This window comes from Lissotriton helveticus, chromosome 8 (assembly GCF_964261635.1).
Source record: "Lissotriton helveticus chromosome 8, aLisHel1.1, whole genome shotgun sequence".
In the NCBI taxonomy this organism is placed as follows: domain Eukaryota; kingdom Metazoa; phylum Chordata; class Amphibia; order Caudata; family Salamandridae; genus Lissotriton; species Lissotriton helveticus.
The window spans coordinates 691878248-691895279 of record NC_136069.1 but is presented as its reverse complement, the minus strand read 5'-3'; positions in this window follow the sequence as shown (position 1 = coordinate 691895279).

Below are 17032 nucleotides of genomic sequence, written 5' to 3'. Positions count from 1 at the left end.
ATACCAAATATTATATAGCCCTTATGAGACATTATATTTGGTATCCTCCAAAGGAACCAGATGTGAAAGCTTGCACAATGAAATCAAAAATGTGAAAAGATGTAGCAGTCTGCTAGCAAATAAAGAGCAACTTAAGTTAATATGTAGCTAACAGGTAATGGTTGAAGATTCTAGATATTACAGCACTGCAGAAGATGTAATATGCGGTATCCCCACGGTAAAATATTATGGAAAACACAGGGAATGGTGCTACTTGGCAGGAAAATACTTTGTCCACAGAATGCCATGTCAAATGCAATCCTGGTAAGCTCTACCCCAAGAAATATAAGGGATACCAAATATTATAGCCCAAACAAGGCATTATATTTGGTATTCCCGAAAGGAACCAGATGTGAAAGCTTGTGGAATCAAATGAAAAATGCAAAGAATTATCGTAATCTACTATCATATAAAAGGTAACTTGAATTGGTCAGTGGCTAAAAGCTAACCTGTTGAAAAGTAGGGAATATCAAAAATTACAGCAATGCAGGAGCAGTAATATGTGATATCCACAGAGTAAAAGATGTTGGAAAACACAGTAAAGGGTGCTATTTGACAGCAATATACTGTGTTCTTCTAGCCCAAAATATGCCATGTCAAATTGAGTCCTGGTAAGCTCTAACCCGAGAAACAGAGGGAACACCAAATATTACAGCCCTTGTAAAGCATTATATTTAATATCCCCAGAAGAACCCTGATGTGAAAGCTTACGGTATGAAAAGACAAATTATGAAAAGGTACTTCAGTCTGCTATCAAATAAAAGGCAACTTGAGTTGAAAAGTAGGGGAAATAAATTTTACAGAAATGCATGAGCTGTAATATGTGGTATCACTTCCGGAAAAGATATTGGAAAACTCAAGCAAAGATTCTATCTGGTAGAAAAAGTAATGTGTTCGTGGAGCCTACATAAGGCTATGTCAAATTGTATCCTGGCAAGTTCAATCTTCATAAAAATAGGGGCTACCAAATATTTTAGGCTGTACAGGCCATTATATTTGGTATAATCCAAATGAACCAGATGTGAAAGCTGTGAAATTATATCAAGACTGTAGGCATCTAACAAATAAAAGGTCACTGGTCAGTGTCTAAAAAGAAACCTTTGAAAAGTGGGGACAAAGATATACTAATGCATGAGCAATTTTGTTTGCTACCCCCATACAAAACGATATTGGAAAACACAAAGATTAGTACGCATTGTTAGAAAAAAATATTGTGTTCACTTAACCAATAGGGAACTGTCTAGTTACTTACCCATTTCAAATGTTTTCTAAATGTGAAATACAAAATTCTATAGAGCAAAGGGAGAGTGTGCTGTAACCAGTAGCACCCAAGATTGGCTGCTAGTCACTAACCAGACTAAGTATAGGGGGTATCCACCACCTAAAACCAAATAACATATTAAGGCTAAGGATATTTTATAGCTTTCAGTTTTTTTTTAAATTTGCAATATTTCCCCTTGAAATTGGCCTGCCCTTCCCTATGCACCTGAAGCAACACACTTATAAACTCTGACTGTAACTTTTATGTGTTAAACTGAAGCTTGCACTGCAGGTATTTGAACATCTGGATTCTCTTTGGGTTGTTGACCATAACACTATTCATTGCCACAAAGCACTTTTAGTGTTCCCAAGCCAGTCAGTCTTCTCTTTTAAACTACAAAAGCACTTTGTATGCTGAAAATTTTCAGCCATACTGTCAATCTTAAAAGAGAAACTAAAAGGCCCAGAATGTCTATGTAGATTAAAAAGAGAAAATTGACATCTCTCATAATAAAGAGAGACTTGACACTGGGGCTGCACCTGAAACAAATATCATTTGGTTATGTTTACTATTCCGAAACAGTGTTTACACATTAATAGGTATTTGTGTAAAATGCCGTATATTCATTTGTAACAATTACGCTTCCTTTTAATAATCATTGTAGAAAATGACCATATTTTGTGTGGCGTCCCTCCAGATTTTCCCTATATCTGCTTTGCTGGCTTTACAACTCTGTGGAATTTACCCCTTCTAGTAGAGTGCCTGTGTCCCCTCTTAGATATGGTTAATTTGGCTTATTCCTCATTGGCTGTCCCTACTATATGATGTAGAAAGTGAACACAGGATCCAGAAATGTAATGGCATTAGAGGACTGCAGTGCCTATGGTGCCATCAACTACAGCGGCAGGGCAAATGCGGCTTCAGGCCTACCCTGTGTATTCCTGACTGCTTCACTGTAAAAATCTACTGTGCATTCATTCAACAAAACGTTTTTTGTTAGGTAAAATCATTTTGTTTAAATATCAAAAAGTCACTCCTGTGTAGGCCGTATAGCCCACAAGGCAGTGTGCATGGTCTATGAAAGTAGAACTATTCTTTCTTATTCTTGCAGCGCAGCATGCCATGCTTTATCACTGTGCAACAAATGTAAAGCCCAGCTCGTATGAACAGACGCCCACCCCTGCATTTCTCTCATTCCCAGCCCACAACCCCCCATTTCTCTCAACAGTCAGTGGTGAGAATAAAATAGTGGAGGCTCACCTGGATGCTTTGAACTTAAGTGCATGAAGTCTGCCCTCTGTGTGAAAGTTCCTCTGCTAAGAGCTGTCTCGCTTCTTTCGCTAGTACTTGTTTTGTGTTGCTGCTGCTGCATTAGATTTGCAACCCCTCAACCATGATTACGCAGTTTGCGATCCCTTAATAAAGATGCTGCATCCTAACCTGATTATCTTCAGCTTTGATAGTATCTTAACTAATATGGCGCCCTTAGGGGGACAATGTTCGGGTGCTGCTCTGGTCAAAATAAGCCAGTTTTTGCCTTCCTTCTGTCTCCGGTGCTTGCTGAGCTGCTAAAGGCCCCTGAAGGCAGCAAAGAGCCCATGGGGTCCACGATGCTGCAGCAGCAGCAGGTGAAACTGGGCCTGGCGAAGCTGGAGCAGGCAACGTGCATGGCCTTGGAGCTGCATTTGTTCAGGTAGGGCAGGGGTGGTGGGCTGTCCGGGCAGGTACAGTATCACAAGTTTGGTAGGAGTGTTTTTTAATACAATACATGCTGAACACCTGAAACTGTTATCTGCATCTTTGCAAGGCATACAAAATGTTTCTGGAGCGTGCTTTGGGTATAGTTATACTTCTGATTTAAGAGGCTAGACTATTGTTTTTTCAGAGCGCAGTGCAGCCTTATTTCTTCTTCGTAGTGCTTCAGTGAATGTATGGGTCAGGCTTTTGATGAGAGAATAAGGACTTTCACCTAGCCCATCAACAATAGCAGTACATTAAACATTCTGGGACTGTACTACAGATGAGTGCGCCAGCGGTCGCTGTGCGCCAGAGTATGTCTGTGAATTTGCGTCTGTGCGCTAATACAATATGCGCACAGACGCAAACACTTATAAACACAGAGTTCAAAGTCTTCAACAACATCATGGTGCATTATACACGGATCCTCTGTTTTTTTGTTTTTTTAAACACACTTCATTGCCATTTATTATCAGTCTGGTTATCCACATATCCTGATACAAAAATATTATGGCCATAGTTGTTGGCAATATATCCCCCACCCCATCCTGCATTCCACTGCAGTTTGTAATGGATGTGTCCTTGTCTACTCTCATTTTCTGTGGGAATAATGTTGCGGTGGCCCCGTGGTCCCCCCCACACCCAACCAATCAAACACAATGAACTAGATGCCCCGCACTGCTGTCTCCCCATTGTATCCCTAGAGCTCTGAAGGTTACCTCTCTCGTGTCTGACCGTCTGTGGAAGCCCTTTGTGGGTGCCCCCTGTTCTGTATGTACCCTCCCCTGTGATGAAAATGTATATATCCCTCAATGTCTGGGATCCCCCTGTGCCCTCTCATCCTGCCTTGGTCACTAGGGATGCTCCTATTGTGGTGGTCTCTCAGGGGTAGAAGCGTCAGACTCCCGTCCGTCTCACTGCATGTCGCCAATCATCGTCTCCCAAGCCCTGGCTCTCTCCTCCTTGCCTATCCCTTGCCTCGCATTTCTCAAGAGGACCCTGCTCTCGCATCATGCCTACGTTACTAGCTCCCGTTTCCAACCTTGCACACTGGGGCCTCTCGGGTCATTCCAGTTACAAGTGATTTCCCCCTGCACCAGGACAAAGGCGAGGCCTTGGAACCCGTCTGTGGTCCTAGTTTTGGCTGTGTGTGAAAACAAACTCAACAGTACATGTGTAGGTGTGCATGGGATTACCCTCTCCGTGATCCTAGCCGTATCCTGTGTCACTTCCTGCCAATAATGTGTTAAAGAAGTACAGCTCCACATCATGTGGATGTAGGTCGCTCCCACTGTAGTACATCTCGGGCATCGGGTTTCCTCCCTTGCAAAATATCTGTTAATACGTTCTGGGGTTAGATATTTATTTAGTTATTTATGAGACTTATAAAGCGCGCAAATACCCGTGAGTGTCTCGGTGCTGAGGACAGCAGCATCTACCAGAGCGGAGGGGATTATTGATTAAACAGCCAGGTTTTTGTCATTTTCCTGAATGCTAGTAAAGACTGTCATGATCTGATATTTAATGGAAGGAAGTTCCAGAGTTTTGCAGTGGCGACGATGAAGCGTTTGTCGCCCCATGAGGCAGTTTTGGTACGTGGCACCCTAAGCAGAAATGCATTAGAGGAGTGAAGGGCCCTATTAGGAATATAAGTAGCTAGCTTCTAAATAAAACACTGAGGTCCAATGTTACGTATAGCCTTGTACGCAATGCACAAGGCCTTGAACTTTATGCGATTTTTCACAGGGAGCCAATGATACTTCTGAATGACTTGGGAGATGGGCTTATATTTGTGGGTTCCTGAGAGCATTCTGGCCGCTGCGTTCTGGACTGATTGTAGTTTGTGAATGACCTTGTTTTGGGCATTCACAAGTAGCCCATTACAGTAATTGATGGTGACATAACAAGTGTACTGACCAAAGTTTAACCCTCGGTAAAGGGTGAAAATTGTAGAATCTTTTTGATCATTCACAGTTTATGGAATGAGGCTGAGACCACCGAATTAGCATGAGGAGCAAATGTCAGCCTGTCATCAAATATGACGCCCAGATTCCTGACCTTGGTGACTGGAAGAGGAGGGGATCCTGTGAGGACGGCCACCAGGCAGAGGACCAGATGGGGAACAACTTGCCGAAAGTCATAACCTCTGTTTTATCAGAGTTCAACTTAAGGCAATTGCTGGACATCCAACTGCTAATGGCCAGCATGCCCTGTTGAAAGTTGGCTGCTACCTTACCTTACCACCATCATTGTATATAGACAGCACCAGTTGCGCATCATCAGCATACGATGTTAGGCCCATCCCGTGTGCCTTGATGATTCTGACTAAGTCAGACACATGTATGTTGAAAAATGTCAGGCTTAGGGATGATCCTTGCGGCACCCCACACGGGAGGGACAATTGGGCAGAGTAAAAAGTGCCAAGGTTTACCGACTGGGTGCGGTTGATGAGGAAAGAAGTCAGTCGGGCTCTTGCATTATGTTGGATGCCCATTTTGGTGACACGGTCGATCAGGATGGTGTGATAGACCGTGTCAAATGCTGCTGAGAGGTCCAGTAGCATGAGAACGGCTACACCTCCCTCATCAAGAGTGATTCTGATATCTTCAGACGCTTTGATAAGTGCAGTCTCGGTTCCGTGGTCCCTACGGAAACCGAATTGAGTGTCGTCTAGCAGATGATGATCTTCAATGTACTTAGAGAGTTGAGTATTCATCACCTTTTCAAAGATTTTGGCTGGGAAAGGCAGGCTGGCTATTGGCCTGTAATTCTTAGTGTCAGATGGATCTAGGTTTGTTTTTTTTAGCAACAAATTTATAATGATTTTCTTCTAGGTTGCGGGGTATATACCTGAAATAAACATAGCATTACAGATGCTAGATAGAACAGGTGCAACCTGTTCAATGTCTGGTAAAAGTACAGCTGGAGGACAAGGGTCGGTGAAGGAGCCCGATTTAACGGAGATAAGCATGGTGGAATGTATAAAAGCTAATCAGGTCATAGCGGGCATTTCTGGAGACTTTGGCTGCATGTTCGAGTAATTTCTCCCAATCCTTATCCAGTGGACTGGCGATGCACGACTCCCAATTGTCTTCGCCCACTGATTCTCGCTGCTCCACCTCACGTACGTATTTTGTTGACTCTCCCCATACCTGGAACAGTGTGGAGCAGGCCGATCACTAAAGGCACCAGCGGGTACCCACTTCGGGTTTATATAGTCCTCTCCTGCGGCAAGGGCAGTTGAGTCCAAGCACGTGGGGTGTGGAGCCCAAATGCGATGCACGGGGGCAGCGCAGAAGTGATGCCGCAAGGAGTTCCCGAAAAGGGAACAATCTAACCCGGCACCTGTTCCCCACTCTCCACACAAGTGGCATTCGATCAATGTGGCCGGAGGTCATGTGGCTGCTCAGTATGTCGGTACGGGCAAAGCCCCCAACCCCGGTCCCTGTCTCTCTTGGGCCTACTCCCCTCACTCAGCCCGCATCGGTGTGGGTGTTAGCTCGTCACCTGCTGCAGTCGTAGAGCACCTCCACCAGAAGTTCAAAGTCACAGTGTCCCGGCCCTCCTCGCCACTCCAATATCCTCTAGACCTCCCGCTGCCACCTCTCCTCACAGCTCCATGCGCAGCAGCCCCCTGCTCTCCATCTGTCAAGTCGCTTGAATGGTGGGGGTTGTGATCTCAGCTGAGGCGGTCCGACCCACCTCTCAGTCCCAGGCTTAGGAGGTGTGCTCCCTCCACTAGCGAAACTGCCGGCTCCCAGATATGCAGCCAGTTTCACCAGCTCCACTGAGTATCCCGGGCACCTAGACCCTGGTAGGTGGGCCCCCGCTCTCAGTCGGCTGTTCGGTACCTGGCTTCGCAACGGAGGTCACCCCCAGGTCCTCGGTGTCATTTTCTCTGGCCGCTTCTCCCTCTCCACCTAAGCCCAGCTCCCGCCTCTTCATTCTGGAGACCGCGAAGTCCTGCTCATCCAGCGCTCCACCAGCTCAGATCGCCCCTCGAATCTCCATTGTGCGGGAGACGGTCACCCATTGCTCCCTCAGAGTTGTAGCTCGAAGAGCGAGCGCCAACTGGGCTATCCCGCGTCACCTCCTTTCAGCTCATTTCACAGTGAAGGTGAGCTGTTGCGCCCCGATTTTCGATTCCTGCCTGCTCCCCCGATCTTCACTTGTCCGGGGATGACTTTGCTAGGTGAAGGGCCCCTCTATATCGGGCAGGAAGGGCTGTGATGGGGGATCACTCGCAGGAGCTCCGGTTCAGGCTCCCCGCTCCATCGGCGTCCAGCCACACCCCCCACAGACTGATCCTCTGTAAGGCCGTTGGGAGCATAATCTGGCGCACAGTGACAATTAGTGCTGGCGCAGTCATCTGTAATGCGGCCCCGGAATATGATATCTTTTGTTTGGTCTTACAATCGAGTAAGCAACAGAGATACTGGGAAGCTGCTGCTGTGAAGGCTCACTCGGAAATGTTGCAGTCCTCAGAACAAAAAGACTGTAATGCTGCCCCTGCTGTGCCAGTCATGCCATCCCTTCTTTGGCCTCACACGGGTACAAGTTGCAAGGCTCCGGAAACATGTAGCTTGCCTTTTGTGTGTGTGACATGCACCTGAGAGTTTACATATAGGCCTATATTTAGCAGTCTCAATGCCACAGAGTGGCATAATTGTGTTCATCAACAGGGCATTGTCAATGTGTCCTTGCAACTTGCAGAACACCACATGCAAGTTCTATCAATGGGACCAGTCATCAGACTTTTACTTCATCAGTCATAATTAGTAACTGTCTCTTGTAAGGTTTGATGGAACACAGCATTTAAGATTTGAATGGGTTAAACCAGCGTCCAAATGTAATACTGTGTTGGAAGACTGCAGATTAAGCAGGCATCCAAGAAGCTGACAATGAAGCATAGTTTCGGCGTCACGGCACCAAACCACCACCAACTTCTGAATTGTAAATGGGATTTTATGTTTAATGAGATCTTGGCCACAATGTAGCCTGATATATCATACAGTCTTGACCAAAGGTCCAATAATGTACAAAACTTTCAAGCCGCTTATGATTAACCCTCTCATTCTGGATCAACGCAATATGTCAAAGAGCGCCAAGAAACCGATGGTGATAGTGCGCGTTATAAATAATTTTAATAATAATAATAATTATAAATATTTTCTATATGTATCCATCTTTTTCTTTCCATACCAACCATCTTTAACTTTCCTACCCATGCATCACCTACCATCTTTTCATTCAACTGATCACCCAGACATCCATGCATGTACTCATACAGCTGTCTATCCATCCAAGCATTTATACAAATAGCCATCATTCCACCAACCCATCTATCCTAACTGCACCTCTGCTTCGTAAATGCTCACATTACCTGGATGGTAGCTACATAATTCCACTACAAACCACATACACTGACTTTACTCTATAACACATAAATATTTACATTTACAATGCCAATAGCTCTAACTCTCTTTTTCCAAGTGATCACTCCACTGCAAACAAAAACAAGCATTTGCAATGCCATAGGTCTCGCATTTGCGAGAGTTTAAGCTATCGGCATTGTAAATGAAAATGCCTTTTCTTTATCTGTTTTGTAATTAACACATAAATAAAAAATATTGTAATTTACAATGCTAATAGCTCAAACTCTTGTAAATACGAGACCTATTCCCTTGCAAAGAATCAGCCGCCATTGTCCCGGGCTGCTTGGAAAGTGAAAGCACCCATGGCGCGCTGAATGTTGCAGGAAAGCCTGTTCTGTCTGCGGTAGGAGAAACTCATTTGAAAACCAGCATTAGATTGTGCTGTGCAGCATGAGGCATAAGCGCGCACCAGGTTCCGTTCATGAAAAAAAGCCATGTGGGAAACCAGCATTAAGGTGTGCACAAGGACCTGTGCCTTAAAACAGCATTATGGAAAACCAACATTAGAGTGTGCTGTGCCGCATGAGACACGAGCGTGCACCAGGGTCCATGTATGAAAACTTTCATTAGTGTGTGCTTTGTAGCGTGAGGCATGAGAGTGCACAAGGATCCATGTGCGAAAACCAGCCATGTGGGAAACTAGCATTAGAGTGTGCTGTGCAGCGTGAGGCATGAGCGTGCACCAGGATCTGTGCACGAAAACCAGCATTAGAGTGTGCTATGCAGCGTGAGGCATGAGCATGCGCCAGTCTCTGTATGCAAAACCCAGCCATGTGGGAAACTATTATTAGAGTTTGCTGTGCAGCACGAGACATGAGCGTTCACCAGGACCCTTGCATTAAAACTGGCCATGTGAAAAACCAGCATTAGTGTGTGCTGTGCAACGTGAGATACGAGCGTGCACCAGGATCCGTGCGCGAAAGCCAGCCATGTGAGAAACCTGCATTAGAATGTGCTGTGATGCGCGAGACACAAGCGTGCACCAGGATCCGTGTATGAAAGCCAGCATCAAAATATGTGCAGTGCTACATGAGACACGAGCATGCACCATGATAAGTGCATGCAAAAATACCCCTGTGGAAAACCAGCATTAGTGTGTACTGTGCAGCATGAGACATGAGCGTGCACCAGAATCTGCGCATAAAAACCAGACATGTGGAAAAGTAGCATTAGAGTGTGCTGTGCAGCATGCAACACAAGCGCGCACATGGATTTGTGTAGGAAAACCTGCCGTGCTATGTGGAAAACCAGCATTAGAATGTGCTGTGCAGTGAGTGACATGAGCATGAACCAGAATTCCTGTACAAAAACCTGCCACGTAGGTAGCTGGCACCAGAATTGATGCTGTGAGCCCCCAGCATGCACCAGGATCCGTGTACAAACAAAGACAGTAGGGGAACTAGTCCCAGAATATGTGCTGTGTAGCCTGAGACACGAGCGTACGCCAGTATCTGGGTTAGAAAACCAGCAAGGTGAGAAACGAACATCAGAATGTGTGCCACCAGTGTGCACCAGGAACCATGTATGACAAGCATTTGCAATGCAGTAGGTGTCGCATTTGCCAGAGTTTAAGCTGATGGCATTGTAAATGAAAATAACTTTTATCTATCTGTTTTGCTAATTAACACATAAATAAAAGGCATCGTCATTTACAATGCCAATAGTTCAAACTCTTGTAAATGCAAGACCTATTCAAAGAAGCGGTCCCCATTATCCCTGGCTGCTCGGAAAGTGAAAACATGCATGGCGCACTGAATGTAGCAGGAAAGCGTGTTGTGCCTGACGTAGGGGAAACTCATTAAAGAAAATAGAGCTTCAAGACTAAAAAAGACGTAGCGTGTAACAACTGAAGTAAAAGGGCCAGTCCTCATGGGAGTTTACAAATGAAGACAAGGCGGTGCTAAGGAGGGACTTACAAGCCTAATAACGAATCAGAAGCCACCATTTACGAAGGACAATGACACAAGCCAATACGAAGGACAATGACAAAAGCTAATGGCAAATACGAGAGGAGAGTGGGCGCGGCTTCTATTCCATGCTCCAATACATCATGCCACAGAGTAGCGCATGCGCTGCTGCTCAGGCTCATCCTAAAAAATAAGTAAAAAACATTGCCATTTAACAATGCCATTAGCTCTAACTTTCACAAAAGTATGAGACCGATTGTGTTGCCAATGCTTGTTTAATTAGCATGGACACAAAAAGATAGAGCAGCTGGTAAAATGCCAACTATGTTGTATGAGTCAAACTAAACATGCACTGTTATTTAACTTATTGTGCACGTTTGTCATTAACACCTTCTGACATATTCATTATATGAAAATCAAAACACTTTTTTCAGAGCGCTTTACACAGCACAAGTTACGTTTTTTTTTACATGAGGACACACACTTTCATTTTTAGGCACGGGGAGATCAAGGGATTTGCCCAAAATCACAGGAGGTTTTGGCGTCTTAACCGAGACTCGACCTCAGATCCCCAGGTCCGAGGTCGAGCGCCTTAGCCGTTAGGCTAAACCGTTTTCTTTTTCATATTTTCTTACTTTGCTTTTTTCATTGCCTTTTTTTTACCTTCACCCTTTAATCTTTCGCTGGTTTTGATATTATTTTTCCCCTTATTTGAACCTCTGCCAGTTTTTATTCTCTTCCTCTCATGTTATTTCGTTACAATTCGATGTGCTTCAGCAATAGTTTCTTTGCGTTCACATTTATTAACTTAATTGCCATTTCCATTACGGTTCCTTCTATTTATTTCTGTCTGTCTCTCTTCGTGTAAAAGTTTCTGATTATTTATTGCCAGAGCCGAGTTTGGCTTCCTGTTGAATCGTGTATCCCTGCACTCTGCCCGAGCAGTGATCAACTGCTTCTGTCTGAACCTGCCCGGGCTGAGTTTCATTTCCGAAAAGTGCCGAAGAGCAGGGGATACAGGCTATCGTGGGGATACCACATATTACACAACACCGGCCATCCCATCCATGTTCTTTTCAGCAGTGTATGTCTTTGGGTGCAGATCGCCCCGCGTGTGTTGAGTCTTCCATGATCCAAGACTGGGCTGAGGAGGCACGATTTGAGGTATTGGACAGGAACTACAGGTGCCTGGCACCCTCCAAATCATTATTTCCACGTATTAGGGTAAGAGCATCCCATTTTTGCTCTTTCTTCCGATAGGAATTGAGAGCTTCAGCTGGAGCCAGCCATCCAACCTGGTTTGCGGCCAGACCCTGTCCTCCCTGTGAATTTAAATGAGTAATCCTCTGTAACAGTTAATAAAGGTACTTAAGCTACAAACCGCGTGGTATATTTCGTTATGTAGAAATTACACATGCCTGTTATAAGAACGGGTCAGATAATCACTATAATGAGCATTCGTAACTCTGATTTTATAAATATGCAGTTCTGCAGCAATCGTGGAGGGGTTACATAGAATCTTTAAACTATTGCACCAGGAGCGACGGTGTGCATATGTGTCAAAAATAATGACGCAGTAATTGTATAAAAAGTAAAAGTTTAATCCAGGATAATGAAGCACCACCGGTTACAGTCTAACACACGAAGGTTTTTAATCTCAGAAAAGCACTGGGCGCTCAGCTTAAAGTGGACGCAATAGTGTTATGGTGACCTGTAAAATGGTGGTGCAACTGGGTGTAACTGGGTTACAGGTCTTGACGCACCGGTAGTCTCCAAGTAACTCATACCTTAGTTAGATGATGACTCAACGGCCCGATCACAGATCGTGCCGTGAGTATTCAAATAACAACACTACAACAAACACGTGCATGCAAGTGCGTGAATACACAGAATTAAACATATACATAAATGTAACAATATGTGTGAAGTAGTCCTTTGGTGATGCGCGCTCACCACACCCACGTATATGATCACATGGAATGCAATATCTCCCCAACACCACATACCCATGCCAAGATTGTCATCGTTTTTATGTAAACCCGCTCTATCATGGCTCATGTAATTGATGATCACAGCCATGGTGGCTTTGCCTGTTTGTGACATTTTGGCAAATGAGTGTGGAGCGAGGGCAATTTTTTTCATGGATGCCAGCATTGACTAATTGGTCAATTTGCATTTGTGCATCCAGAGTGAAGGGCGTTTGTCATAGGTGCCCTACATCGGTCTATATTGATGAATCTCCGTTTTTTAAGATCTAACTAGAGATATGCATTGCAAGTAGCCTTTTATTCATGCAATGATCATGCATGAAAAATGCTAGTGGTTTGATGCAGTGTTTCTCGGTGTCGAAAGACATATGGGTTTTGCTGAATGAAAAACACATTTTAATATGCATATATCATGTTCTCAATTACAAGTAATAAACAAGGTTGGAAACTGGATTGTTACACTATTGGGGAAGAAGCCTCAGTTTCACTGAGAGCTATGGCTGAGCTCTCAAGTATTCAAAGCAATGAAATTCATATTAAATAAACAGGTTTGTCTGAGGAATCACTAGCTAACAACTGGAAGCCGGTAACTAACAGTAAGTCCTTCCGCAAGGAACATTTCCATGTGTTACACAAAGAGCCTCGCATAAACGACAATACAGTCACACATTAATCAAGATAAATGTCCAAAGCAATAAAAAAAAAATCACAAAATCATTATTTAAAGTGGCACGAAAATGAACTTCATCTAAGGTTAGGACAATCTAGACTGAGGTATGGATAACTGATTAAGATACGTTTTAAAACAAAATACACACTTTGGGAGTTGCTGTAATACTCAAAAGCAGCCAAAGGGAGCAGAGCACATTGATTTCTGGCGCAAAATGTAAGTATTGTCCACCAGAAAATCCATTTAAAGGAGAATGTTGTTTAGATGTGGTTGTGTCTTTCAAAGACAGTTACTCGCGCAAAACAGCAATGTTTTAGTATAAAAAGTAGTTGAAAAAGTTAGGATCTTCAACCCTGCTTCTTGAGTTTCCATTTGCATGCACGCTCCAAAACTGAAGGACAAGAGCTCTGTAACATCTTCCCTGGTGCACCAAAATTCCTTAAACATTGGGGAAAGTCTTCATGGCTATTAGAACACATGTGATAATCATTTTAGCCACGTCCAGTTTGGTCTGCTGCCTAATGTCCATTTACTAGTGCCCTTAGGTTTTTCTTGATGAACACCACACCCTCTTGCGGTCAGAGGCAGCAGGCTGTGGGACCATCTGAGGCGCTTCCAATGGGCTGAAGGAGCCCGCTGGTACATCAAAACATACCATAACACCCTAATGACGGTAGAGCCAGGCTCAGCTCTGCCATCAGAATTATGGTGCCAGGTTCTGACAGCTATTTCATGTCTGCCTTTCCGACATAAAATGCTGTTAGAAAGTGTCTATGGGGGCCCCTAGTAGGGCCCCATTCCCCCCTGGGCCTCCGCAAAGGGATCTGGGGGGCACCTATGTTGTTCCCCTTAACATCCCTGCACTGTGTGGCAAGCATCACATGGTACCTGCCACATGGTGCAGGAATGTTTCCAAACCTCCATTCTACAATGGAAGCTTGTGCTGCAGGCCTATTCCGCCCACCTCTCAAGCCTCTACTGTTGAATGGATGTTTCCAATCGCCCTATGGATAGTTACATCCAAATCAGGAGGTCGGAATTGCCGAACTAAGGGCCTCATTAGGATGACGAGCGGACTTTGCCCGCCCGTCATCCCATCGTAAATTGGGACCGCCCGCCATAAGGGCGGGGGTCCCGGGGGTGCTACTAGGATGTGCCCGCCACAGTGTCAGGCACATCCTGTATTTTCAGCATTGTGGCAGGCGGTGCTCTCTGCACCGCCCGCCACAATGCTGAAAATGCACTTTCACATTGTCATTTACAAAGCGGCAGGCACCGCGCGGTGCCTGCCGCTTTGTAAATGACAATGAAGGGGGGTACCACAGGTACCCCCCATGTGCACCCCCCTCCTGTACTTCACTCTGGGGGCCCCCAGAGGGCCCCCAGAGTGAAGACCGCATGCCTTTCCGTGGCGGATTCGCCGCCGCGGAAAGGCACTGAAAACCAGACATCATAATATGGCTGGCGGTGTCTGTTAGACACCGCCACCATATTATTCCTTTTCCGCTCCGGCCTCAAGGCGACCGGGGCGGAAAAGCGGCGGACGGTCTTTCCGTCTGCCGTGGTCCCCCACCATCCTAATATGGCGGGGGGAAATCTGGTGATGATATCGGGCGGATTGCCCCCGCCAGGCTAGCGGTGGCTACCGCCAGCCTGGCGGAGGCAATCCGCCCGATATCATAATGGATCCCTAAGGTCGGGTGGTTCCCAATCTGCAACAGTTGCATCCGCCCGACATCATAATTAGCCACCAAGTTGGTATTTTATTTTGTATTTATAAGTCTGTTAAAACCACTATAAAGTTACATGTGTCTGCTCATCAGAGCGTTTTCTGCTGTCTCACTCAAAACTCAATTTACTGGTCATATGTACAATATTATATGGTATATCGTAAAATAGCTTGACTTCATTACCTTCACTGTGTATGAATATTAAAACGTCTTTAATTAAAGGCTGTTGCTAAAGTAACAGAAATTCAAGTTACACAATTATCTTTTACTCACACCTGCAGATTTGAAAAATAACGGTATTGTTTTTAAATCCTAATAAGATGATACTGTTAGTCCTCCTAATCTCCATTGTGACTTATTGCCAAATTTCATATATTAAATATTTAAAAAATTCAATGTGTAATCATATTAAATTGTATGTCCTATTCAACTCCATAACAAGGCAAGGTTAAGCATTCATTTATACGGTTCACATGCAATTTTATGAACTGTACTTGATAGGAAGGTGATAAGCTATATTACTCTGTACCTTAGGACAGTGGAGGGAAAAAAACTTAGATGTGAGAGATAACACACACCACACTTTTGCAGCCCTCAAATTTGAAATCAGAATTCAAATTACTTTAAAAAAATTATATTTGTATTACATAAAATTACCAATATTGAATCTTTATTGGAAAGATGTGTTGTTTTTGAAAGACTAATACTTCAAACCAAGAATTCATCAGGCCCTCAAATACGTAAAACTTATAAAGATATATAAATTAATATGCAGTAACATTTTTAATAAGTGTGGGCGCAAAATCCGTTCCGCTCTCGGAATTTGCGGATTTTCGGTAATTTTGCGATCCGCGAATCTTGCTATATTGCGGAAAAATCCGCAAATCCGCGCGGGCGGATTTACATTCTGGCAGGATGCTCCTGCAGAGTCAAGGCAGGTAATGGCGCCGGCAAGCTGCTAGAGTTGCAACTATTCTCTGACCCTGTCCTGACCCTAAACAGTCAAGTAAAGAAAAGTTTTTTCCCATTGGGGGGTCAAATAATCTAGAATTCAAACAATCATCTCACTCAGTCAAGGTCTCTCACTCATTTGCAAGCTATATTGTTTGGGAAACACTCAGCAAAGAAAAAGCATTGTTTATGTAAAAATATACATTTTTATTTTCAATAAAAAACATAGATCCATATACAATTTGATTAAAAACATACAATACACAATAAAACCACCTAATGTGGAAAAGGAGAAATATGGGACAAGACAATACACTTTGTCTTAGTGTTGCTAATTTGGACACTTAGTTGCCAACAATGGAAAGGATTTCCCTTCCTTATACCCAACTAATTGCTGACAACTCCAAATGTAACCCTTCTGTAATGCGTCAATGTCAAGAAAGTTGACTGAGTTTCTATCATATGCTGCTGTAAATCTGAGATTACTATCTCCCATATTTGACCACTCTAAGAATTCTTCAAGAGTTTCTATCTGTCCTTCCCAGATAAAGAAAATATCGTCAATAAAGCGACGCCACAACTTGATGTTTTCGTAGAAGGGCGCCGCTTCATTGAAAATATGTCTCTCCTCGAACTCGGCGACGTACAAACACACCAAGCTCGGCGCACAGGTTGCTCCCATGCTGGTACCCTTACGTTGAAGGAACAACTCATCTTTAAACAGAAACATAATTTTCTTTAACACCAAGCTGATGCATTGAATGATAAAATGCTTACTGGCGCCTCTGAGGTCTGCATTCTCGAGAATATCCCCAATAACCACAATGGTATTGTCTTGTGGTATATTCGTATATAACGCCTCTATATCGAGGGTTATAAGAATTTGGTCACTGGGATTGTATGCCAATCCTTCTATCATAGAAATGATATGAGCGGAATCTCGTACATATGATTTCTGTTGGATTACAAGGGGTTTTAAAAAAGTGCCAGCATACTGACTGAGTGGTTCAAGGCGTGAGCCAATGCAACTAACTATAGGTCTCATGGGTGGGTTATTGAGATTTTTATGTATTTTCGGGAGACCATATATCGCCGGTGTTCTAGCGTCTTTGATATTTAAAAACTCATATTCAGCTTTACAGATCCATCCTTTTTCCAATGCCACCATGACTATCTCCATGACCTCCCTATTTAAAGAGTCTAGTTTAGAGAATGACACCTTTTGATAGTGTTCCTTGACCTCTAGCAATTGCAACATCCTAGCATCGTAGTCTTCTGTATTAAATACGACCACTCCTCCGCCTTTATCGGCAG